Here is a 25,486-nt window from a genome sequence, read left to right as displayed (position 1 = left end):
AGTTGTATTTTACTTTATATCTGTGTTTTGTTCCTTTCGATAGCGCCATGAAGCCCCTGGGCGTACGAGCGCTTAATAAATAAATATTAACATAACATAACTCCACTATATTTTGTAAAACGTGTGGTATTCCTCCTATTCCTTCTATGACTTATCTAGAATGTATTCATGTCATGGACAGAATGTTAAAGATGTAACTTGGTTTGTGTATTTTTGTATGTAACTAAGATCAGTACTCTGATCAACTGCTAGTGCCTGCATCCTGATCTTGGATGGGATTCTTTAAGGAATAAACTTAAGATCAAAGCTTCCTGAGTCAAGTCTTCATTCCAGGAATCTTACAACATACAAATCCACTCTACGCCCCTCCACTCTACTCCGCTCCAATCTATACCACTCATGCCACATCACTCCACACCAGTTACCCCAATTCACTCTACCCCATTCCAACCTATTCCACTCACCTCTATCCCCCTCCACTGCATCCCATTCTACCCCACCACACTTTGCTCCAATCCACCCCAATTTTCTCCACTCCAATCTACCCCACTACAATCCACCCCGCTACAATCTACCCCACTCCCCTACAATCAACTCCACTACAATCCACTCCGCTACAGTCTTCTCCATTCCACCTAACTTCACTCTACCCCACCCCACTGAATCTAACCCAGTCAACCCTACCCCACTCTACTCCACACCAATCTACCACACTCCAGTCAAATCTACCCCACTTTGTTCCAATCCACCCACTCCAATGTACCCAAATCCAATCTACCCGGATCCACTCGTTTACCCTCCTCCACTCAAATCCACTTCACTTCATTATACCCCAGTCTAATTTACCCCACTCCATTCTGATTTTCCCACTTCACTCAAAATTCTACTGCAATTCATCCAACTCCTCTCCACTCTAATCTATCCCACTCCATTCTAGCCAACTCAAATCTATCCCACTCTGGTCTATCACACTCCACTGAAATATACCACACTCAAGTCTAACCCACTGCACCCACTCCACTCCAATCTACCCCACCCACCGCAATCTACCCTAATCCAATCTAACCCTCCCAATCTACCCCTATCTACTCTGTTCTACCCCCAATCTACCCCACCCCACATCAGTCCACCCATTGGCCCGCCAACACAACTTGAGCATCCTCTCCTACGCCGATGACACCCAGCTCACCCTCTCCCTCACCAAGGACCCGCACACCACCAAAACCAACCTCCACGAGGGAATGAAGGCCGTCGCCGAGTGGATGAGGAGCAGCCGTCTGAAACTGAACTCGGACAAGACGGAGGCCCTCATCCTAGGTCCCACCCCCTCTGCGTGGGACGACTCTTGGTGGCCGACCGCACTGGGAGCAGCTCAAACACCCACGGACCACGCACGCAACCTAGGATTCATCCTCGACTCCTCCCTCTCCATGTCGAAGCAGGTCAATGCCATCTGCTCCTCCTGCTACAACACCCTCCTCATGGTCCGCAGGATCTACAAGTGGATCCCGACCGAAGCAAGAAGACAGTGACCCATGCCCTCGTCAGCAGCAGGCTGGGCTACGGCAACGCACTCTACGCAGGCATCCCGACCAAACACCTGCAACGACTACAACGCATCCAGAACGCCTCAGCCCGACTGATCCTCAACGTCCCCCGCCGCAGCCACATGACCTCCCACCTAAGAGACCTGTACTCGCTTCCCGTCACCAAGAGGATCACCTTTAAACTCCTCACCCACGCACACAAAGCACTCCACAACACCGGACCAGCATACCTAAATGACACTCAACTTCTACCCCCCCCGCCCGCCAGGTCTGCTCCACCAGCCTCGCCCTAGCCACCGTCCCGCGCATCCAACGAACAACCTCCGGCGGCAGATCCTTCTCCTTCCTCGCTGCCAAGACCTGGAACACCCTCCCCACCCATCTATGGAAGACCCAAGACCTGCTCACCTTCAGAAGGCTCCTCAAGACCTGGCTCTCCCCCGCCAGCTCCGCTCCACCAGCCTCGCCCTAGCCACCGTCCCGCGCATCCAACGAACGACCTCCGGTGGCAGATCCTTCTCCTTCCTCGCCGCCAAGACCTGGAACACCCTCCCCACCCATCTATGGAAGACCCAAGACCTGCTCACCTTCAGAAGGCACCTCAAGACCTGGCTCGTCGAGCAGTAGCAGCACTACACCCCCCCCCCCCTCATCCCCCCTCCACTCCCCCCCCCCCCCCCCCCTCCAGTGCCTTCAGACCCTCATGGGTAAGTAGCGCGCTTTACAAGTTCACTGATTGATTGATTGATTGATTTAACCCACTTCATTCCAACCCAACCCTTTCTACCCCACTCGACTCTACCCCATACCAGTCCAGCCCTCTACACTCTAATGTTCCCCCACTCCATTCTTTCTACCCTACCCCAATCTACCCACTCCAACCAAGTCGATCCCACTGCAATCCTCTATCTGTATCTGACTCCAGTCTATCCCACTTCACTCCAGTCTATCCCACTTCACTCCAGTCTATCCCACTTCACTCCAGTCTATCCCACTTCACTCCAGTCTACCCCACTTCACTCCAGTCTACCCCACTTCACTCCAGTCTACCCCACTTCACTCCAGTCTACCCCACTTCACTCCAGTCTATCCCACTTCACTCCAGTCTATCCCACTTCACTCCAGTCTATCCCACTTCACTCCAGTCTATCCCACTTCACCCCAGTCTATCCCACTTCACCCCAGTCTATCCCACTTCACTCCAGTCTATCCCACTTCACTCCAGTCTATCCCACTTCACTCCAGTCTATCCCACTTCACTCCAGTCTATCCCACTTCACTCCAGTCTATCCCACTTCACTCCAGTCTATCCCACTCCACCCCACTCCACCCCACTCCACCCCACACCATCCCACTCCACCCCACTCCACCCCACTCCATCCCACTCCATCCCAATCTACCCCACTCCATCTCACTCCATCTCAGTCCACCCCATACCACTCTACCTCACTCCAAACTATCTTACTCCTATCCATCTCACTCCAGTCTACCCCGGTTCACTTCAGTCTACCCCACTTCACTCCATGCTCCACAACCATAATCCACCCAATCTATCCCACTCCAATATACCCCACTCCAATCTACTCCTCTCTACTCGAATCTACACCACTTCACCCCAATCCAACCCAGTTCAATCTACCCCAACCTACCACACTCCAGTCTATCACACTCAACCCAATCTACCCCACTCCCCCAATCTACCCCACTCATTCCATTCTACGTTACTGCAATCCACTCAATCTACACCACTCTGATCTGCCCTACCCCCACCCCAATCTACCCGACCGTAGTCCAGTCTGCCCCACTCCACCCAATATATCCCACTCCACTCTACCTGAATCTACCCCACTCCACCCCAATTCAATCTACCCCTCTCTAATCTACCTCTCTAACCAACTCCTCTGCCTCACTCGACCCCCGCCCGCAGGCTACCAGGTAGCATATTCTGTTGGTAACAGTTTATCCACCAGACCATTGGTTTGGCTAACCACCTTAAAGTTGCAAATGTGGAAATTCGTTTATTCAAGCCACAAACTATATAGAGGAAAGGAGGCGTTTATTTTTGCTTTAGGGGTTGTGCTGCTGCCCTCATTATGATGTGCTTTGGTACTGCTCAGCAAGTGGCAATTTGATATGGTCATCTGGTAGATAATTCTGTTTAGTAGGTTTGACACGCAAACATACAGACACACAATATAGATCCGCAGCTAAGCGAATAAGATATAGGCATTCGAGTCCATGACCGTAGTAAATCATTCACTAAATTAGACTAGGATGTGCAAAGGTAACCCCGGAATTCTTTGTAAAAGTGTCTGGGCTCTAGAAAGTGCATACCATTGTCAATACGTGCTATACATAACATCGCGAACATAAGTGAGTAAGGCAAACAAAGTGGGACCAGATTTCTCTTTCTCCTCTGCCTACCCAGAGGTCAAAGCAGCTGGTAAGGTGTTTTCATAGCCTGGAATTTGTAAAGGTTACGTTTACAGTCTTTTCTTCAGTTTTATGGTGTGGCTGTTCTTTCCACTTCGTGGAATGATCTATAACGAGATGAAAAACAGCCATCTCGTTGTTTATATTTTTATCTGGTTGAAAAAAGAAAAGTACTCCTCAATATTCTTTCTTAATTCACTCCTAAAATGTCACTGTTAATGTACATTGTTTCACTTGCATGCCTTTTCAAATTTAGTATCAATTTGGTGCAAAAAGTAGTTTGGGGCAGTTCTTTGACACAAGCTCCTGCAAAGTCAGTGGGCTTGGTTTAATGTGCTAACACTTTCAGAGTTGCAACATTAGAACCAGAAGCACAGAGGGCATACAGGAGAGTACGAAGGAATGTGTTGTTGTAAAGTAGTCATTCATGCAGTTCAGTCCATACTCTGGAGTGGAGGCGGAAGGATACACCCATACAGCGATTTTCGTGGTATACTTCTTTCTTATTTATGTATGTCTCTCTCCTTTTGCCTTGCGTTTTTGGAAAGTTTCCCTGCTTTTGAAATTTTTTGTTTCAATTTTTGATCTGCTAATGAAGGAGATGTTTCTTTTCTAGTTTACGCATTCTTCGACTATACTTTTGTGTTTTACTTATTGCAATGCTGTTTACATCCTTTGTATTTTAGCATGTTTTAGCATAATTACTGTGCTATTAAGATTGTTTTTCTTGCAAGTTTCTTCGATATTACTGTGATGTTTCTACTTATTTTTGCTTTTGCTTTGTGCATTTTATTAACGGGGAAGGTGTGTTATAGCTAGGGTCTTTACTTTACATCTTCCCTGTTTCTCTGCCTCTGCTTCTCAGCTAGTGAAAGTAGAATGTTGGTTTGGATGGTGATGTCACTGGAATGTTAGGATTGATGTGAGGTGGAGTGTCAGTTAGATTCTGGGCTGAGAAGCAGAGAGGCTGCTCCTGGTGGGGCCTTATTTACATCTTTACTGGAAAACCTACTTAACATCAATAAACGTATTCATCTGTAACCCAACAACGTCTACTGGAACTCCTTCCTACGATACAACAGCTAACTATACCATCCTGCTCACATTCCTTTATTTCCACCTAAAGAGAGTATACATTTCAGGTAACTTGCCACCTGTAATAGTGCATAAAAATAAAAAAGCCAGGTTCTCCTCAAATTGGTTGCTTGTGTTTTTGTTTTAATTCTTCCGCTACTTGAAACACATGGTCTCAAGGTTACCTGTGAAAAGAATTTAAAAGGTGTGTAGGCAGGCTGTTGTAACCAATGCACCCGGTGTCTATTTGCAGTGCTGGTTAACTGCCTTGAGCTACACGGTATATGTATCTTCTGTTGTCCAACACACATTTTTTCTGGCAGCCATTATCTGTCTGCCTCCGTGTTTAGCAACCTTGTCAGTCATGACGTAAAACATCCTATTACCGACTGTGCTGTTTCAGTCGTAACGTCTAATCTTTCCCTCATTAATGACCACATTACTACAGTTTAAATAGCCTCTGCGGCGTTCAAGGTCTGAGACCTAGTGCCTTGCATGAGGCATTTCTTCATTTGTGTTCAGTTTGATTGGGCAGCTTTCAGCATTATAGGTCTCTCAAACATTTGTCTCAGATTAACTGGATAGCACGCCTACTTATTTGTATTATCATGGAGGCCTTATGGCTCACTTCGATTTAGAGCGTACACAGAACTTCTAATGTGCTTGGAACCATTCACCTAACCCTGGATATGTCCATGCTGCTGAAGTAATTCTAAGATTGAACCTTGTACTTCTCAACTACCCGCATTGTTTTCCCCTCCAACTGTATTCTGTCCCATCCCATCTAAAAGAGTAACCCCTCCTTCATGCTTGTATCGTGGTAAAGAGCTCCTTTATACTACCATGGGACTTTTTAGGTCTCGCCTGTCGATGCGCATGCGCATCGAGCTTGCGAGACTATTGCGGCTTAACAACTCTTTAACTAACAAGCAAGGAATCGTGGCGATTCCTTGCATTGCCCGTGACTTTTAAGCTCAATGCGCATGTGCATTGAGCTTAAAAGCGCGTGCACATCAGTTCCCTCAGCCGCAATCGCCGTCTGTTCCCTCAGCCGCATTCCTCCGACACCTTTTGAAGTGAAGCTTAGCTTCACTTCAAAGGCCCCGGCTTCTTCACACCCACATGCCGCTCTCCCCGCTCCGCCCCCTCCCCTGCCCGCCGTGTGCCTTTCTCCTCGTACTTTCACTCTCGTGTCTCTCCTTGTTTTTTTTTGGGCTCTGCTCACATCTCCCCCTCCCTTCTCCCCCTTCCTTTTCGTTAGTTTCATTTGCCTGTACTTCTCACTAGACACTTATTCCGAATCGCTGACTCATGCTGCTCTGCTTATTTTATGGTAGTAGCCTGACACGGGCATTAACATACAATACAATTCTGAATTCAGCCGGCGCACACGTATAATTTGAGACGAGACACGCAATGAGCCGCTATGCTGCAGTCAGCCCTTGTAAATCATAAAACTCGTCAACCACAGATCACTCCCAACCTGCAAAGTGGCCAGCCACCCTCATAACCGTATTACTCAGAACATTGTCATTGAAAAAACACTTCAGTGCATGATATCTGGTGAAATGCTACTTTCTTTTGTGACCAAAAGAGGGCTCCCGGGAAAAAATTATAAACATTCATTTTGATGTGAAAAGGCCTCTGCAATTGAATATTTCTTAGTTATTTATACGAAGGGAATGACTTTTTGAAGCAGTTTTTTTTGTACATTCGTCACATATTTTAAACATTACAAAGTCTACTAGCTGAATGTCTCTCTCCTTCTCGGTCTTTTTCCTCTTTAATTCTCGCAGTAAACAGACAACAGGCGCCACTGGGCCTGTGGGCAGACAGAGCCATCCTGCTTGATTGATGGCTTTGCATTTCCATGTGTTCACAGTAAACATGCCCGAGGCGCCAGTCGAGCACAAGGCACACGGTGACATCCTCCTTAATTGTTGTTTCCCTTATGAGCGGAGTCACTTTATGCTCAACTGCATAAAACAAGCATTGGCATAGCCAATAGGTCTCGCCTTTGGGACCTTATTAGTATTTAGTTATGCAGCAAGACCTATTGGCTATGCCAATGCTTGTTTATTTTTGATGTGACTACTTAGCTGTCCACTTATGTTTTGTTGTAAATTCTGAAAGATCTTCATATTGTGGACTTTGGCTCTACTCCGAGGACTATGGCTCTCTTAGCTCTTGCTATGGCCTGTTTGATGTATCCTTCCACCTCCTATGGAGTGCTTGCATTGCATGATGAACTATTTTACATCTCAAAAGTACACTGAATCGTAACATTACTTTTTTTTATCTCCTAGTTGCATTGCACACTAAAACCAATAGTTTTTTTGTTTTTCCACTGGAGCAGGCTTTTTTTAAATGTTTTGTTCGGGTTTTAAATGCAATCCACTCATATTGGCTTTTCTAATGCTTGCTTTGGTCTCCTCCAGGCAGGGCGTGCGCTGTTTTGAAGAGACATGGGGGGGGGGGGGATTTTTTTTTTTATTTAACTCTTTTTATTGATAAACCAAGACAGCACAAAAAAGGGAAAATAAAACATCAGTTGATCACATATAATGTCAAACACACAGGCCATTCCGGCAAATTCAGAATTACAAGCAATACCATACAATGCTGGGATCAAGGGGATTCCTGTGCTTCCATTCCCATACTTGGTAGCGGTGGTTCACAAATCTCTCCTCGGTAAGTATTCCATGCTCCCCACACCTTCACCCACTTCCTCTGACATCCCCTAGCTATGAACACATTTTTTTCCTGAGCATGCACCAGTCAAGGTCTTCCGCCCACTGTGCAATTCGGGGCAGCTGACTAGCACCCCAAAGCCGGGCGACATTCCGCTTGGCCACCATATATGACAGTGACCCACTGCTTCCGGTATACGTTCAGATTCATAGGCTCCCAAACATACAACAGACAACGCCGGGCTTCCGGTAAAATCTCCGCTCCCAAAACATCTCTCAACACCTCATGAATCTTACTTCAATAAGTTTGTATCACTACACAATGCCACAATATATGAATCAGGGTGCCAGATTCTCCACATTCTCTCCTGCACTCCCCACTCCCTCCCTGTCCTATCCGTACCAGCCGGGGCCCTGTGATATACGATCTATGCAGTATCTTCAATTGCACAAGTCGGAGCCTCATCTGAATAGCAACCACCTTAGGAGAGGAAACCGCCTCCACCCAGTCCTCATCATCCAGTTCCAACCCGTCCATACACCACTGGGCTCTGATGCGCCCCAGAGGGCTCTCCATGTTGTTGGCCAGTTTCTTATATATCAAGGAGACAGTTTTCTCGGGAATATGCCCATCGAGTACTCGGTCTTCAAGGGGAGACGACTTGGGGAGAACAGAGCCTCTAGGTATATGCGTAGTAAGAGCATGCCTCACCTGCAAATACCGAAAACGCTCATTGTTATGCAGACTTTGTTTCCTGAAGAGACTCGAATGAGAGCACCGCATCTCTCCCCCAGACGTCTTTTATATGAGTGATACCTATAGTGTCCCACTTATCAAAGCCCTTGGACTTCCAAAGGCTACCCAGCTTTGCTGAATTCAATAGGGGAGTGGCCAATGTGAGCCTATCTTCCCACCCTAGGCTTCTATTAGCCACATGCCACACTTTCACCGCATGCGCAGTCGGGCCAGTTAGGGCGAACATTCCACCCGGTGCCTGCCCTCGATCCATGGTAAATCCCAGATTACCGGGGGGTCCGTAAATAATGTGGTTCACTGCAGCCAATTGTGAAGCCCAATAATATCTCCGCAAGTCTGGGAAACCAATCCCGCCGCCATACCAAGGGAGAGTCAACTTAGCAAACTCGATTCGGGCCCTACCGTCCCACAGGAGCTGCCTCTGCAGGGTTTCTATCTCTTTTAAAATAGGAATCCGGCACAGGGTCCATAGAGTTCTGCAGAGCATACAAAAACCGAGGAAGGGCCATCATCTTAAAAAGAGTGGCTCGACCGAGCATGGATAGCGGAAGAGCCTTCCAGCGTTCCACGTCTTTCCTGCATCTGTCCAAAGGGAGAGAGAGATTATTGGTATATCGCAGCCGCGGGTCCAGCGTGATGTAAATACCCAAATACTTAAATCCTACCGTCTCAATCTGGATTGGACATGACACCAGTACCAGGGGGGGGGGTCGCTGACCAGGACAAAGAGCACCGATTTTGTCCAATTTATGGCCAATCCCGGGTACCTGCCGAAAACAGCCAGGACATCGAAAAAGTTACTCAGGGAGTCCCTGGGGTTGGTAAGATAGAGCAAAACGTCATCCATATAAAGCAAGATCTTATCTTCCCAGTCAGGCGTCCACCTCAAGCCCCGTATCGACCTATCCCAACGGACCCAGGCCGCCAGGGGCTCCATAGCAAGCGCAAAATGTAGCGAAGACATCACTGCGCTTGTGGTTATTAACCACCACTCTAGCCAAAGGGTCAGCATACAGCAGCTGTACCCAACCAATAAACAAATACTGCCATTCTACCCTATCAAACGCCATGGTGGCAACGAGAGACACCACCACTGTTGGCTCGTGTATCTGCGAAGAACCCCAGAGGACGCCATAGAGCCGTCGCAGATTCAACGGCGTATTACGACGCGGCATAAAGACCGACTGATCCGAATGAACTAAAGATGTTATAACCTTGACCAGCCGAGTGGCGAGTATCTTCGCCAATATCTTAGGATCCGCATTGAGAAGCGAAATAGGCCTATAGGAAGAGCATTTTGTCCTGGATTTACCCACTTTATGTATCACTACTATATTTGCTACCCGTTGGTCATAGGGAAGTCGGCCCTCCTCCCAACTCTCCAAAAACATGGCTCGAATATATGGGGTGATTCGGTTGGCGTTTAATTTATATAGCTCAATCGTTATCCCGTTAGGGCCCGTCGCCTTGCCTGATTTTAGTTGCCTTATGGCCTGTGCGACCTCGTCATCAGAGATTGGGGTTGTCGAGATAGCTCCTATCCTCCTCCGGCAGACTCTGCATGTTGATGTCTCTAATCATGTCGCTGTTCTCAGCCTCAGAATATTTACTACTAGCAGCATAAACCTTCTCATAATACGCTGAAAACTAGTTTACCACCGCCTGCGGATCTGTAATCATTTGCGACTCCAACCCCTCCAACTCCGGTACCAACCTAGGGGTTCTTTCACCTTTCTCAAGCCATGCAATTAGCCTACCTGCCTTGTCGCCATGCTCGTATATACGACCCTGGACCGCACTATTATGTGCGATAGCTCTATCACGCACCAGACTTTTGTATTCCTCCTGCCGAAGTCTCAAATGGTGGAGCTCCGCAGCCGTGTGTGACACAGCCATCCTCTCCTCCAAGCGTATAATTTATACCTCTTTCTGCGCCATTTCCACCCGATTCCTCTTTTTTTCCCCGCCACTAAGGAGAAAAACTCCCCCCTCGCTACCATCTTATACGCTTCCCGATGCAACTGAGCCTACATTCTCCAGGAAGTAACGGTCAGACATTCAAAGTACTTCCTTCTTGATAGCAGGGTCTTTCAACTGCCAAGCATTAAGCGGGGCAATACTACCAATCGCGGGCCCGTCGGAGGTAAGCCGCAGCCACAGTGGGGAATGATCAGAGATCCCTCTGGCGAGGTACTTCACCTCACTAATCATAGGCGCCATTACCGCAGGCAATAGGAGATAATCCAGTCACGACAAGCTACCATGAGCTGCCGATACATGCGTGTAGTGGGACAGCGTTGGGTTACGCGTGCACCAGCTATCGATCAATCCTAAAGTTTCTAGAAAGCCCGAGAGCCACCTCTGCGATTGCGGAAGCACACGCGGCGGACTACGGTCAATCTCCCCATCTAGCACAGCATTAAAGTCGCCCCCTATCACTAAGCTACCCAGGGTAAGGCAAGAAAAACAGATCCCAAATCTCGAAAGGCGTCTGACTGGAGGCCTGGAGGAACATATACTGACAAAAAGGTGACCATTTTACCCTCTACAAGCCCAGAGACTCCCACGTACCTGCCCCTCTGATCCAACCATGTAGCCCGTATTGTCAGGGGAAAGGAGTTTTTGATCAGAATCCCAACCCCCCTGGACCTGGATGTGAGCCCAGCGTGTGCCACCAACCTATATCCCCCTTTGTGGAGGGCCATACATTTGTTACCCACCGGGGGGGGGTGGAGGGGACGGAATTTAATCAAATATCTACTTGTCCATTGGCCAGGTTGCTTCATAAATGTACTTGTCCTGTAACCAAATCCACTTGTCCCTTTGGTGCCATGTAGTGCGCTGACAAAATATGGCAGCAATCTCATTATGTAAGAGCTCCGATATAGCCCGCTGCTTAGGTCCGGGCTCATGCCATAGTAGTGTTTAAATACTTGCAATCCCCTAATGCTGCCAGGTTTCCGCAGATCTATAGACTGGGGCTGAAGGTAAGAGTAAGCAATAGTTCCAGGTTTAGAATACCCTTTTAAGTCTTTGCAAACCTAGTAACTTATATGTTTTAGGGGTTTTCAACAACTCTTCTCTAATCTTTCTCATACTGAGAAATGTTGGAATTCTACTCCTGACCATGGCAGGCATAATCCTTCTTCCAGAGTTGGGGTAAATAGTGGTTGGAGGAAAAGTGAACGTGCAAATACTCAGATTTCGCATGATCAAAGCTACACTTGCATATTTGCATATTTGCTCATGCTAAAATGCAGTTCACAAATGTATTCTAGGAGTACTATTTCTTGTCCTACTTCTGAAAATTCTTGGGAATTCCCGAAAGCCATTTAGCTGCATTTAATGCAAGGACATATACCATGGGTGAGCTTTTGAGACTTACTTTATCAATGAGGCCCTTAAATTGGTCTTGCGTTGGCCATGAACTTTTGCGTTATAAAAAATTCTGTCTCAATTGCGCTCTCTCTATGTAATGGCTGGCTTCACTGTGAGTCACAGTATTCTGCTCTTTCACAAGGAGCAGATCTGCACACAAAGTAGTTTTGTTCTCTGTCAGTAACTACTGTAGCAGTGTGTGCTTGTTGAGACCAAATACTATTTTCGCTTTTGTCAATGTTTGTTATGGTGAGGTCCTGGCAGCTCCCACACCAATAAAGTTTTACAAAAACCATCCCAAAACAAGTCGCACATTGACAAAACTAAAAAGTTAACCACCAATTTCAGACCTACTGGCTTTGCTAATGCTTGTTTAATTTTGTTTCCCATAATCTTATTGAAAGTGGTCTCACTGATTTTCCATTATGAATATTTTTGGGAAATACTACCTAAAATTTTACTGTTTAGCGAAACGTTTTTTTTTAAATTGCACGCTCTGCATGCTGCAAAGAGGGCAGGCATCACCTGCCATCGAGTGTGCATGTCTGCGCTGGTGTGCTATGAGCACGGACAACGCCTATTGACATCATTGGCAACGCCTTTTACTCTTGGGTTGCTGAGACCCATTGGTTTTGCCAATGCTTGTTTTGTCTGAGACTTTGTTTTTAGGTTTGCCTTAGAGACAGCTTTAACTTTTAACTATCTGCCAACCTTATGTTTTATATATATATATATATATATATATATATATATATATATATATATATATATATATATATATATATATATATATATATATATACACACACACACACCATACTATTACTTCACACAAAGCTGCTTCTGGTTTAGAATACATCTTATGTACATTGCTAGTTCGCGTGGGGGTCAGAGAAGCTTATCTTTTTCCACACTCAAAGTAGCGTTTAGCAGAAGTTTAAACGACGCCCTCAGAAGTCACATAAATGTAGACTATTGCAGTTTCATTGAGTTTAGCTATGCACCCAAAAGCAGCTACTCGGAATATCGTGGCAACCCCTGAGGCCTGTTATTGATAGGGGTGTCAAAGTGTAGACTTCAATTTAGGTTTGTACTGGTCCCTGGAACAGCACTTAAGGCAAAATAATTGAACATTATAAAGGAGGAGATTAGCAGTGACTCCCTTAGATCCTGGACTGGCCAATTATTCCCAAAAGAGAGCCAGACCGCTGATTCCAGCAACAAGAACCCCAGAACTGTAAAGGCAAGATTCCCGAAAGCACTTTGGGACCATGCAATCGGTTAGAATTTGCTAAACAAAGGCACATAGATCACGTAAAATAATAGATACATTGGCTTACGGTAGAACAGAAAACAGGATGTGTTTATCCTCTTCTGAGGTGAAATTCCCATACGTGTCTTGTTCATCGAATGCAGAGCTTGCAAGCAGTGACTGCCAAGGTAGTGTTTGCTTTCCACGTTTCATGAAGCTGCTGCTTGACTGCTGGGCAGGGGCCAAGGCTAGATTAGCTGTGCAACAGCGACTGATCTCCACTGACGGCAAAGGGTATCTATCAAAACTTTACAGGATTGCACATCAACTGTTCATTGCAGAATTATGCATCCTAGTTTACAGAAATCCAGCACCTCAGTGAAACTTTGTTATAATACCAGTGACTTTTTGAGTGGAAAAAAGGCTTTATAATGCCAGAACATGTATAATATAAACAAGCATTGGAAATGCAATAGGTCTCGCATTAGAAGAGTTGGAGCTTTGGTTTTGTAAATGACAACTTTTTTTTATGTGTTGGTCTTGAAAATAGCAAAATTAATTGCTTTGTCATTTACAATGCCAATACTTTTAACTTTTTCAAATGTGACACCTATAGCATTTGTAATGCCACATGTTTTGTATGTACGTGACTTACATGTATTCATATAACAAATACAAATGGCTTTTAATTTTTTTAAATAATTAATAGTTAAATAAAAGTTCTTGTAATTTATAATAGCAATAGCTTAAACTATTGTAAATTACTTTTGTGAAGAATATGTGCAGTGTATTTTATTGTGGTAGAGTGAGGGTGGTTGAGTGAGGGCAGCAGAGTGGTAGAGTGAGGGCGGTAGAGTGGTAGAGTGAGGGCAGTAGAGTGAGGGCAGTAGAGTGAGGGCGGTAGAGTGAGGGCGTGAGGGCGTTAGAGTGGTAGAGTGAGGGCAAGAGTGAGGGAGTGAGGGCGGTAGGGCGGTAGAGTGAGGGCGGTAGAGTGAGGGCAGTAGAGTGAGGGCAGTAGAGTGAGGGCAGTAGAGTGAGGGCGTGAGGGCGGTAGAGTGAGGGCAGTAGAGTGAGGGCGTGAGGGCTGTAGAGTGGTAGAGTGAGGGCAGTAGAGTGAGGGCGTGTGGGTGGCAGAGTTATGGCAGTAGAGTGAGGGCAGTAGAGTGGTAGAGTGAGGGCGGTAGAGTGAGGGCGGTAGAGTGAGGGCGGTAGCGTGAGGGCAGTAGCGTGAGGGCGGTAGCGTGAGTGCGGTAGGGTGAGGGCGTGAGGGCGGTAGAGTGAGGGCGTGAGGGCAGTAGAGTGAGGGCGTGAGGGCTGTAGAGTGGTAGAGTGAGGGCAGTTGAGTGGTAGAGTGAGGGCAGTTGAGTGAGGGCGTGTGGGTGGCAGAGTTAGGGCAGTAGAGTGAGGGCGTGAGGGCAGTAGAGTGGTAGAGTGAGGGCGGTAGAGTGAGGGCGGTAGAGTGAGGGCGGTAGAGTGAGGGCGGTAGAGTGAGGGCGGTAGAGTGAGGGCGGTAGAGTGAGGGCGGTAGAGTGAGGGCGGTAGAGTGAGTGCGAGCATCAGAACAAACTCGAATTGCAAAAAAGAACTGGTGGTTGCCGAATAATCAGCCGTTGTTTTGCTGCCCTTCTATGGACACTGGAGGTGGGGGTTTGTGGTGGGCGGTCTGCTTGTTCTGCCTTGCGAGTGCTTGACGCTGTAGACCTGAATTTGGAGTTACCTCTAAAACAGATATACCTTCTACAAATCAAAATATGTTGGCGGGAGCAGGGTGCATTTGGGGTTACTGGAGGCAAAGGGGTGTGGGTATGACACGATCTGTAATGTACGACTGTCTGCGAGCATTATACAAATCTATCCACATACATACATAAAATTGTATTTGTGTGGGGCTTGGAAAAGAGAAATTACACTAAAGTGCCTGATGCGCAGCACTTTTCGAGCTGAAAAATAAGTGAATCCGCTCCAGATTCAAAGCAACCCGGCTTTTACCAAAAAGTATAATATTACAAGATACAAAATGGAACGAGGAATCCTGTTTTAGGTACAATTGTTGAATATCGTCTAAATGAGGCACGAATATTTAAAGATATGTTCTTCTCGGCGTTGTGTGACTATCTTTAAGTTTCTTTTTTAACTTTCACGACAGCTCCGGGGTCTTCCCCACCTGTCATACAACAGGTTTGTCTTCTTCTTATTATAAATATGATTTATTGTATTCCTTCGTCCCTTCAGTTCACTGCAGCAGCCTGTTGGATTTGCTGCTCGCTTGCCAGTCACCCAGCACACACTCTGCTCTTCAGGCGAGCTGCAGTTGTAAATATGTAACTACAAACTGCAAGGAGCGCCCATAAAAATTCTAAGGAATACTCATTTAGGGCATCAAACCCCCCTCTTTGGTGCTGGCACTCAGAGACAGGCTGGCTGGGAGGCCGGCGTGTGAAGGGCAGGCTGCCGCTGCTTGAAGGTGTTCGAGGCCAGACAGATCCTTATCTGATGCTTATCCGAACACCAAAGCGACCGGCCGCTTTGAGTCCATTTGCCACCCACCATCCACTTCACGCGCTCCTCGTGGCTCATTGTAAAGAGGAACCCGAACAGTGCTGCGTACTACTTGCTGCAAAGCGCTTAACGGCTCGTTCGGCGCTAGCAAGCACTATGTGTATACAATTTACAATTACAACTTTTAAAAATACGTCGCACACCAGGTAGGGGGTTTCTTGTGCGAGGCAGACAAAAAGTAAAGGTTAAAGGAAAAAGTAAACAGGACATAGTAACACCAGTTGTTAAAGTGTTCATTCATTCAGCGCTGAAAAAAACCTTCTCACAAAGGCCCGTCGCGCTGTGTTGCTCTCCATCTTACTGAGTGTAAATAATACAAACACAACAATGCATTCTCCTTTCTGATTAAAATACCCAGGGGCGCGTTCACCTCCGTATTTCTACACATTGCAGCACTCATTCAAGGCGCTACTGATTGCTTCAACCGTTGAATGCAGTTTTCATTTTAATTTCAAATGGAAAACTGTCCCGCCCGAATGCAAACCCGAAGGATGTAATTTAGTAAGGCTCAACGTGCTTCGTTTTTTTTAAATGTAAATAAATACAGAAAACAATCGGTTTCCCTTTTATATTAATAAAAAAAGCAGAAATTAGATCGCCAATCATGACAGCCAGACTAATAGCAGAGCATGTTGTCAACAGAGAGATTTGTCTTATTAAAAGGACTCGGTGACGGTTTAAGTAGCAGCAAATACTAACATGTGGTATTACTACAATGCTAATTTTCAGCCTAAAAATAATTCTGCAAGGAAAAGGAAGCATATATTATTAATCTACTCCCTATGTGGCTCCAGAGCTGCGTACTACTTGCTGCAAAGCGCTTAACGGCTTGTTCGGCGCTAGCAAGCACTATATGTATGCAATTTACAATTACAACTTTTAAAAATACGTCGCACACCATGTCGGGGGTTTCTTGTGCGAGGCATACGAACATGTGGTATTACTACAATGCTATTTTTCAGCTGAAACTAATTCTGCAAGGAAAAGGAAGAATATATTATTAATCTACTCCCTATGTGGCTCCAGAGCTGCGTACTACTTGCTGCAAAGCGCTTAACGGCTTGTTCGGCGCTAGCAAGCACTATATGTATGCAATTTACAATTACAACTTTTAAAAATACGTCGCACACCATGTCGGGGGTTTCTTGTGCGAGGCATACGAACATGTGGTATTACTACAATGCTATTTTTCAGCTGAAACTAATTCTGCAAGGAAAAGGAAGAATATATTATTAATCTACTCCCTATGTGGCTCCAGAGCTGCGTACTACTTGCTGCAAAGCGCTTAACGGCTCGTTCGGCGCTGGCAAGCACTATGTGTATACAATTTACAATTACAACTTTTAAAAATACGTCGCACACCAGGTAGGGGTTTCTTGTGCGAGGCATACGAACATGTGGTATTACTACAATGCTATTTTTCAGCTGAAACTAATTCTGCAAGGAAAAGGAAGAATATATTATTAATCTACTCCCTATGTGGCTCCAGAGCTGCGTACTACTTGCTGCAAAGCGCTTAACGGCTCGTTCGGCGCTGGCAAGCACTATGTGTATACAATTTACAATTACAACTTTTAAAAATACGTCGCACACCAGGTAGGGGTTTCTTGTGCGAGGCAGACAAAAAGTAAAGGTTAAAGGAAACAAGTTTAAACGAGACCCAGAGGAGGCTATCTTAAAACAAGGTTGTGCTGGGAGAGAGCGAGTGGGGAGGAGAGTAGGAGGAGGAGGGAAAGGCAGATAAGGGGAGGGGGGAGGAGAAATGCGACACGGCCGTCAAAGTGTCCATCCGACGGGTTCCGACGGGTTAGCAGTGAAAACAGACAGAAGGAGAAATGGGCAGAGAATGACAAATTAAAAAAAAAAGGTAAACATGCAACAGAAGAGAACAAGAGTACTAAAAATGAGGTAAACAAGAGGGAGATGGGTAAAGAGAAAGACAAGCACGCACGCTGAAAGTTGGAGAAACACGAGAGACGGCCTGCGGCCGTCAAAGTGAAAGTACGGCCGGCGGAGGAGAAATGCACACGGCGGGCAGGGGAGGGGGCGGAGCGGGGAGAGCGGCATGTGGGTGTGAAGAAGCCGGGGCCTTTGAAGTGAAGCTAAGCTTCACTTCAAAAGGTGTCGGAGGAATGCGGCTGAGGGAACAGACGGCGATTGCGGCTGAGGGAACTGATGTGCACGCGCTTTTAAGCTCAATGCACATGCGCATTGAGCTTAAAAGTCACGGCCACTGCAAGGAATTGCCACGATTCCTTGCAACTTGGTTAAAGACTGTTTAAGCCGCAATAGGCTCGCAAGCTCGATGCGCATGCGCATCGACAGGCGAGACCTAAAAATAGCAGGTGCTTTGAAATTGTGATACTTTCTGCCCAGCTCGCTGTTTCTAAACACTACCTGTTGATGCAGGTCTCTAAACATATGTCAAAGTTATAATTATTTAATAATTAGATGTAAAATGATTTAATTGCATTCGTCTTTGTATTGCGACACCTCTGAGGGATTAGGGCAATCAAGAATGACACAACCTGTAAATTCCTTGAACTTCCCTATTGCTAAATCTGTGTCACTCTTAACGATATCTTTGCAAAAATATACAATTCACGTTACTGAGAAATAAACAAACGAAGGAAATAGAAAAGGCGTGAAGCAATTTTGCAAAATACTTTTACATTTGATGAAAATAGTAACTGTGACAAAATAAATTGTTAATTCATGAAGAAGAAGAATTGGTAATATTTAGTACTTTTAGCCAGTCCGCTATTGGCATTCATTTTATCCAACATTTATATTTGGAAAGAGGAGTTGAGTTGGTGTGAGACCCTCAACCTTATGTGTTTTTTTGCAGTGTTTCCACAGTAGATGCCTTACCGTCCGCAATATCCTGTTGGTGCAGTCTTTGTTGTGAACCCTGAAAAAAATATATTCATATTGTGTTTGTTGAATACATTTGAGAAGTCAGGCCCATGATGTGCGCGGTTGTGTGCCACTCTTGCTCCTTAAAGAGCATGTGAATGTCATTTCAAAGAGCCCTCAGAGCGACTCTCTTTGAAGGGTCGCTTGAAAGGCGATGAAATGCACACTGTACTTCATATGTAAAACGTGAGTTCATTGGTTGTTGGATTAAAACAGTTTACCTCCATGTTTGTCAAAGGAATCCCTCTCTGTGCAGGTGTTGTTCGGTACGGGGGCATTGCCCCTGGTTACAGAAGCAGTCAGAAGGCGTCTGTTGACTTCCCACACTGGTACTTACAGTCTTAGACTAGGGAAGGGACCGCTCACCATTCGGGAGGCACGAAAAGTCCGCCACGCTCGTTCCCTGCCTCATCGTTCTCATTCCTCTGCTGATGCAGTTACTGCTGAATTTTGTAGCGTAGTAGACTTTATTTCATTGTCAATGTAAGGATGTAGCGCGCGCCTGGGCCTTTGCTATTCACGGCTTGACGTACGCGGCATAAAGTGCATTAATCCCTGCGCATCAGTGAGATTAGCCTAAAGCCGTGGAACAAAGTAAAGTGAAATGCACCACGTGTCGAGTCTTCAGTGAAATAAATGGGCGGCCTTTGTAACTTTCACTTACTTTTATCGCGTTCTTTCTTGCAGTAATTGATTATGTGAGACGAGGGAGTCCGAGACTTTGTGGATCTGCAAGTGGGCATCATCTGAGCTGTTGGAGGGAGGCGCGAGAGAGGAAAGATCGGAAGAGGGCTTGTTTGCGTGCCACAATAACGGGCTCATTTCAGGATCGAATACTGTGACTGTTCCTTAAGTAAAAATGCTGATTTAGGCCCTTTTTTTTGTTTTGAAATTGGGAGCATGGGTATAATTTTAGGATTTCGGAGATAGCGACCACCTTCTCCTTTTTTGGGGGGAATAATAACATTTTGTCATTCAACCTAGCATACTACAACTGTGCAGACAAGACAACACACAACCCCAAAGCTACTGGAAATCCTAAGCACTCATCCAAACGGAGTTTCTCTGTACCATTGACAAATATATGAAGGTCAACCAACTTAAACTCCAGTTACATAACTGGAAATCATAACCTGGACAGTTGCAGACCTACCAATTTACAGCAGTATGCCGCAAACAACTAGAAATGCCACTGAAATAGAAACCCTGCCAGCTACAATAGGAGTGCAGAAATCTTGCAGTGACAATGGATTTTAACCCATCACAGCCCTTACAGGTTAGTCAAGTCACAGAAAGTGCACTTAACAAAAGCTGAAGACTGCGATGCTTCTTCACACTATTCGGGAACCCACAGAAACCAGAGGGCATTTCTACTGTTGCGATGTCGCAAACGGTTAGGCAGATGACTTGCACTTAGGGGCTCACATATTCTTACTTTGCAGATCTCAAAGGATTTCAAACACCACAGTAAGACTACAGTTACACCTTCATCCAAGACAACACATCTCACTGCTGGTGCTTCAGGCATTAATCTGGTCACATATAGCTAGCTGCTCTGCCTTTAAGACACTCTACGTTGGCCACAGATCCATGCACAGGAAAGGCCTGCGATTCCTACGTACTATATTTTAAGATTTCTTCCAAAGTCATATTTTCTGCTCAAGACTAGCTTCATTTCTAACCATTCCCTCCTGAAGTCAGGCTGTTGGTGGTACATCCTTCTCAGTGCAATCAGAAAATCTTCGGAACTCCTTCCTAGTGAAGATATTAGGCATAAACAGCGGTTTGAAGTTCACAAATGAAATCGAAACATGCCTTTTACCCAACTAAGTGGGCAGGACCAAACTGGCTTCCTGACACCACAGTACCCAACTATGCAATTGGTCAGAGCACAATAATAAACCGAATAATCCACTTCAACACTTAAAGATGGACACAGGACTGGAGTCCGTCACCAGGGCAAAGCAAAAGGAATTACTAGAATGGTGCACTACCACATCTGACTGTAATCACTGCTGATTTATACTTCTAATTTAGGGACTATGATCAAACCTGCATTTCCGTTTTGAGTTAATCCCTTTATTCTTAAGCAGAAAATCTCTACCTGCATCATCCTGAATATGATTATCAATATGGCATATTGACTGCAGAGTTTGCGATCCTTCGACAACTGGATTTATCTGCTCCTCTTCTATTAAAGGAATTAATTTATTGATGCTAAATTTAAAATCATTTAAAAACTCAAAACAGCATTTCACCAAGGAATTAAATATTTTAAATAATAGTTTTGTAAAATGCATGTTGTCATGGACTGGATGGATCAATTCAAATTAATGCTCTGCAGCCCTGTGTGAATATTGGATGCAGTAACGTTGTTGAATGTAAGATGTACAGTATCACAATTTTTAGTATTGGTGTGATAAGACGTATCCAGAGTTAGATTGACATTCTCATTTTCTTTTTGTACAGTCTGATCTCAATTAAATAGTTTGTGTGTGCCTAATGCCAACACAAACTCCTTGTACAATTAATTGGGGCTCTCATGAGAGTGCAATTGAACCTGAAAAAGAGCTTTCAGGAGTACTATGTAGAGCGGCTTTGGCTCCGCTCACATTAGTAGCCAGAAGTAAATGTTTTGATTTGACAGAAGTTGTGCGCTTTGGCAGAAAAAAAGTGCTTCCCCTCCATACAGTTGTGATTACATTGTTTATTTGAGCCAGTGGCAGGATGGCTGCTTTAAATGGTGATTTACAAAAATACTGAGGCAAGAATATCGCACTTATCCCTATCGTAGGTAATAGTGATGCTAAGAATATGGTGGTTCGCGAATCTGGGAGAGCGGTCAACTTAATATCCTAGGTCAGAAATGTCCATTAACAAAAAAGAAAGGTGATTCAGCACACGCCCTGAATCCTTATTTGTAATAATGTGCAGGTTCATATAAGGTATGAAATTTGAACATTACATTGGACATATGATGCACAAATTCAAAGAAGATTGTTACTTTAAAATTACATTTCTTTTTGATCTTCTCATTAAGATTTCTTCTTCTTATTTTGTAGCAGCCTATGCGTTTCATCTAGATATGAGTTCTTTTGGGCTTTGATTAATGTATTACATTAAAAGAGAGTGATGGGCCCCCCACACCAAAGGAACAGGGCACTACAAATGAAGTCAATGAAAAACTCCAATTGGAGCCAATATGTCACACAATGGGTACGAGCAACCACTCAGTAACAGCGCTCAATCAGTCAAATCTTCCCATATCCAAATAGGGTTCTACTGTTTTTAACCTATACCACCAAGGAAGAAATTTAAATATGGCTTTAATTCATTAAAAAAAAAAAACACACATATAAGTACTTGACTCTTTACGTCATATTCTCATGGTACATATAAAAAAGATTTTTTTATATATCAGTCAAAAGGCAATATCGCAATAAAAAAGAAAAATCAAATGGTAGCATCCTCAAGAACAGTGTTAATTAATCTGTTACAAGTGCTGATCGGCCATTTCTCATCAAACACGAGTCCTAGCTGAAATCAATATTCTCAATCTACAATCCCTTGCAGTCTGATTCAGCAAGAAAATGCCTACTAAAGAACATACATGGATGTATGTTATTTGGTAGACATTTAATGAACTATCATTTTTAATTTAAGGGAGGTTTATACCCAAAATCATTGTCCTGAAGAAGGTGGTTGGTATCACCAAAACGCGCCGATGCGTTTTAATGCTGAATCGGCCTACGAGGGATTGTACATGAAGAATGTGGACTTCATCAGGACTTGGGTTTGATAAAGATTGACGGATCAGCACTTGTAACAGATTGGTTGACACTGTTCTTGAGGGTGCTCCGATTTGATTTTTGTCTTGTATTATATTATGTTTTTTTTTGTGTGCTTTGTTGTGTTTTCTGGTAGATCTGAACAGGGACTGTCTTTATATTGTGATTATTGTTTTAAACCGATATATGAAAACATATTTGTTTATATGTACCATGAGAATAATAGCTAAAAAGTCGGGTAGTTGTATGTGTTTTTAATAATTTTAAAGCCTTATGCAAATTTCTTTCTTGGTGGTATGTGTTAAAAACAACTGAAGCACAATTGACTTTGATTAATGAATCCTCTTTTGTGATGTGATAATGACATAGATTTCACTTGTTATAAGGAAGTAGATGCCTTAACTGAGGGAGACTCTGCAATCTTTCACAATCTCAATCTATGGTGGTAATGTTTTAATAGGTTGTCTCAGGGTGAATTAGCAAGAGGCAGTTTGCATGACCATTTCGAATACTGGATGTTCTGGATCGTCTGCGTTCTGTAGTACTAGCAAGACCTTAGGCCGGATACCTCACACGATTCGCTGGAGCGATCATCCTCACGGAACTGTGCATGGTTCCAAATTATAAGGTTTTGGGGATCAATTACCTGATAGCTAATACTTCAGAACGCAGAAGGTCCAGAACATCTAGTTGTCGAAATTGTCATGCAAATTGCCTTTTGGTATTTCCTTCTGAGAACACCTATTAAGACATTTTTACCATAGATTGTGATTTATGGCTGAAAGAATGCAGAGTATCCCTCAGTTAAGGCGTTTCCCTCCTGACAAGTGAAAGCTTATGTCAACATCACATCACACAGATGATGCATTAATAAAGGTCCTGAAGAAGTCCTGTCTGGATGAAATGCGTAGGCTACTGCAAAATAAAAAGAAGCAATCTTCTTGTCAAGATCATGAATAAAGAAATGTAATTTTAGAGAAGCAATCTTCTTTAAGAATGTGCATCAATGGCCAATGCAATTTTAAATCATACCGTAAAGTAACCTGCATATGATTGTAAATCATGATTACGGGTGTGTGCTGAATTACTTTTCTTTATAGTTAATAGATATTTTATGGTGCTTGTTTATCTTCTTTGATAGCAACACAGACATGAGGAGCGGAGTCCAGAAGAATGTAGTGCAGTCTCCGCACCCTCCCCTCTCATCATAAACTTTAGACTTCAGAGTGCATTTTTTTGTTTGAGAGTAGTGTAGAATAATTATGATAATCTACATGGATTTGTAGTCTGGATTGATAGTGCAACTGATGTGTGACTTTGTTTTCAACAAAAAAAGAGCATTCAGAATAAAACATAGAGAGGAGCTAAGTCTCCACATACATGTTGGTTCTCACTAGGACAGGATTTGATTGGGCCAAATGTGTTTGCTTTTTGGCTTGCGGGAAAGCTTATACTCGATAGAGAGGCACAGGTTGGTTTTTGTGGCAAGAAACTTTGACCAAGCCAGCAGGCCTCAAATACTTAATGTGAAAAGCATGTGTTAAAAATAATAGTCTTTTATGGATGGATTGTTATTACACTGTGCTAAAGCTTTTAGGCAGGTATTTTGTTACATGGAGTTTCACAGGTTACTGTTGTAGGCAAGGATTTTTTTGTTGGTGATCCATCTGAACAAAACATGTGGATGGAAGATATGTACTACAATACTCTGTTAGGCTTTCTTAGGAGAGATAGTATTTTGCTTTGACAACTGTCATTTTGTATGCTTTTTTACCTCTGACTGTATGCTGTATGGAGACCTTGTTGAAAGCTTATGCTCAGTACTGCAGGCTTGAGTTGGTTATGGTGGCAAGCCAATGATGAAGACTATTGTCCTGATTCTTTATATGAAAGATTACGATAAAGGCAGTAGGCCTGGCATATTGACTGTGCAAAGCATATGTTAACATCAGTCATCATTTAAGTTGTATTGTTATTATTTAGTATTAAGCTTGCAGAGGGGTATTTTCTTATCGTTCATTTGATCTGCAGTGTGCTGCATCTAAAAGAGGAGACCATTGTGGAATGCTGTTGTCTATAGTATATCAATGTTTTACCAATCCAAGATCTTTTATTGACGTTGAGCTAGAGAGTGAATGCAGGAATGAGTAATTTGATGGATGAGTGGATGCATGAGTGTAAAGATAAGTGTCACAGTGCATATATGGTGACTTATCAAGTGCCTATACCCATCAGACACAAATGCCACTTCCATTCATAAACCAGACCTATTGGCATTGCCAAACCGTATTTTTATCATTTGTTGATCAGTGAAGTCAAAGGAAAGGTGGGTGATTTTACTTACCTTTGCAATTTGTTCCACTATCACCAGTTCTGAATGGTCTTTTGATGATGCAGTTCTCGCTGAACTATTAAATCTGATATTTCCACTTATTCAATAACTAGCGAAAGCCAGTAGGTATCCATTATCCGTACGTTACTTGCATTAAATAATTTCTGAAATGCTATGTTGGCTGGAAAATATAGAAAAAGAAATTTTTTTACACTTCAAAAAACCCTTGTTTCTGCAGATTTCCCTGACTTGTTTTACATGTATTATTCTGTGATTTGTCTCCTTTTTTGTTGTTACATGCTTTGCTTGTGAATTTTAGTAAGAATTTGTGTGCTTGTTTAGCAAGCGAGCTAATAGATGTCTCCGGAAAAAATTATGAACCTTTTGATAATCGCATGCGTCGTTTACATCCACACGATTAAAGGAGAGCGATGTACTGCCAGCCCTAGCGTTTTACCTTCTATTGCTCTGCATTATGGGACTTCAAGCCCTGTGATTATAATGAAAAAACCACCTGGTTAAGACTACTGTTAATGCAGTGGAACCATTCAGTTTTTAAGCTTATTATTGCAGATACGCTGTTCAGCTCTGAAAAATGTGTTCGCCCAAACAAATCTGTATAATTCTCTCAAAATCTGTAAGAAACCATTTATTTTCCTTTGCAGGTGGAGCACCACTGCATCTGGCATGTCAGCGAGTGTAACAGTTATTCCACAAGTTGAACTTTGGTAGTTTAACCCGTTGCATGCTCATGACGAGC

General features: G+C 44.1%; 1 protein-coding gene across 5 annotated transcripts in view; it reads left to right on the top strand.

Annotated features, from left to right (window-relative positions):
* Window positions 1-25,486, top strand: part of MYCBP2 (MYC binding protein 2) — a 1,909,483-nt gene that overhangs the window by 136,184 nt on the left and 1,747,813 nt on the right. The gene's annotated exons all lie outside the window — the stretch shown is intronic.

This window comes from Lissotriton helveticus, chromosome 8, assembly GCF_964261635.1.
Source record: "Lissotriton helveticus chromosome 8, aLisHel1.1, whole genome shotgun sequence".
Lineage (NCBI taxonomy): Eukaryota > Metazoa > Chordata > Amphibia > Caudata > Salamandridae > Lissotriton > Lissotriton helveticus.
Note: the sequence above shows the minus strand (reverse complement) of the source record. Positions and strands in the feature narration are given on the sequence as shown.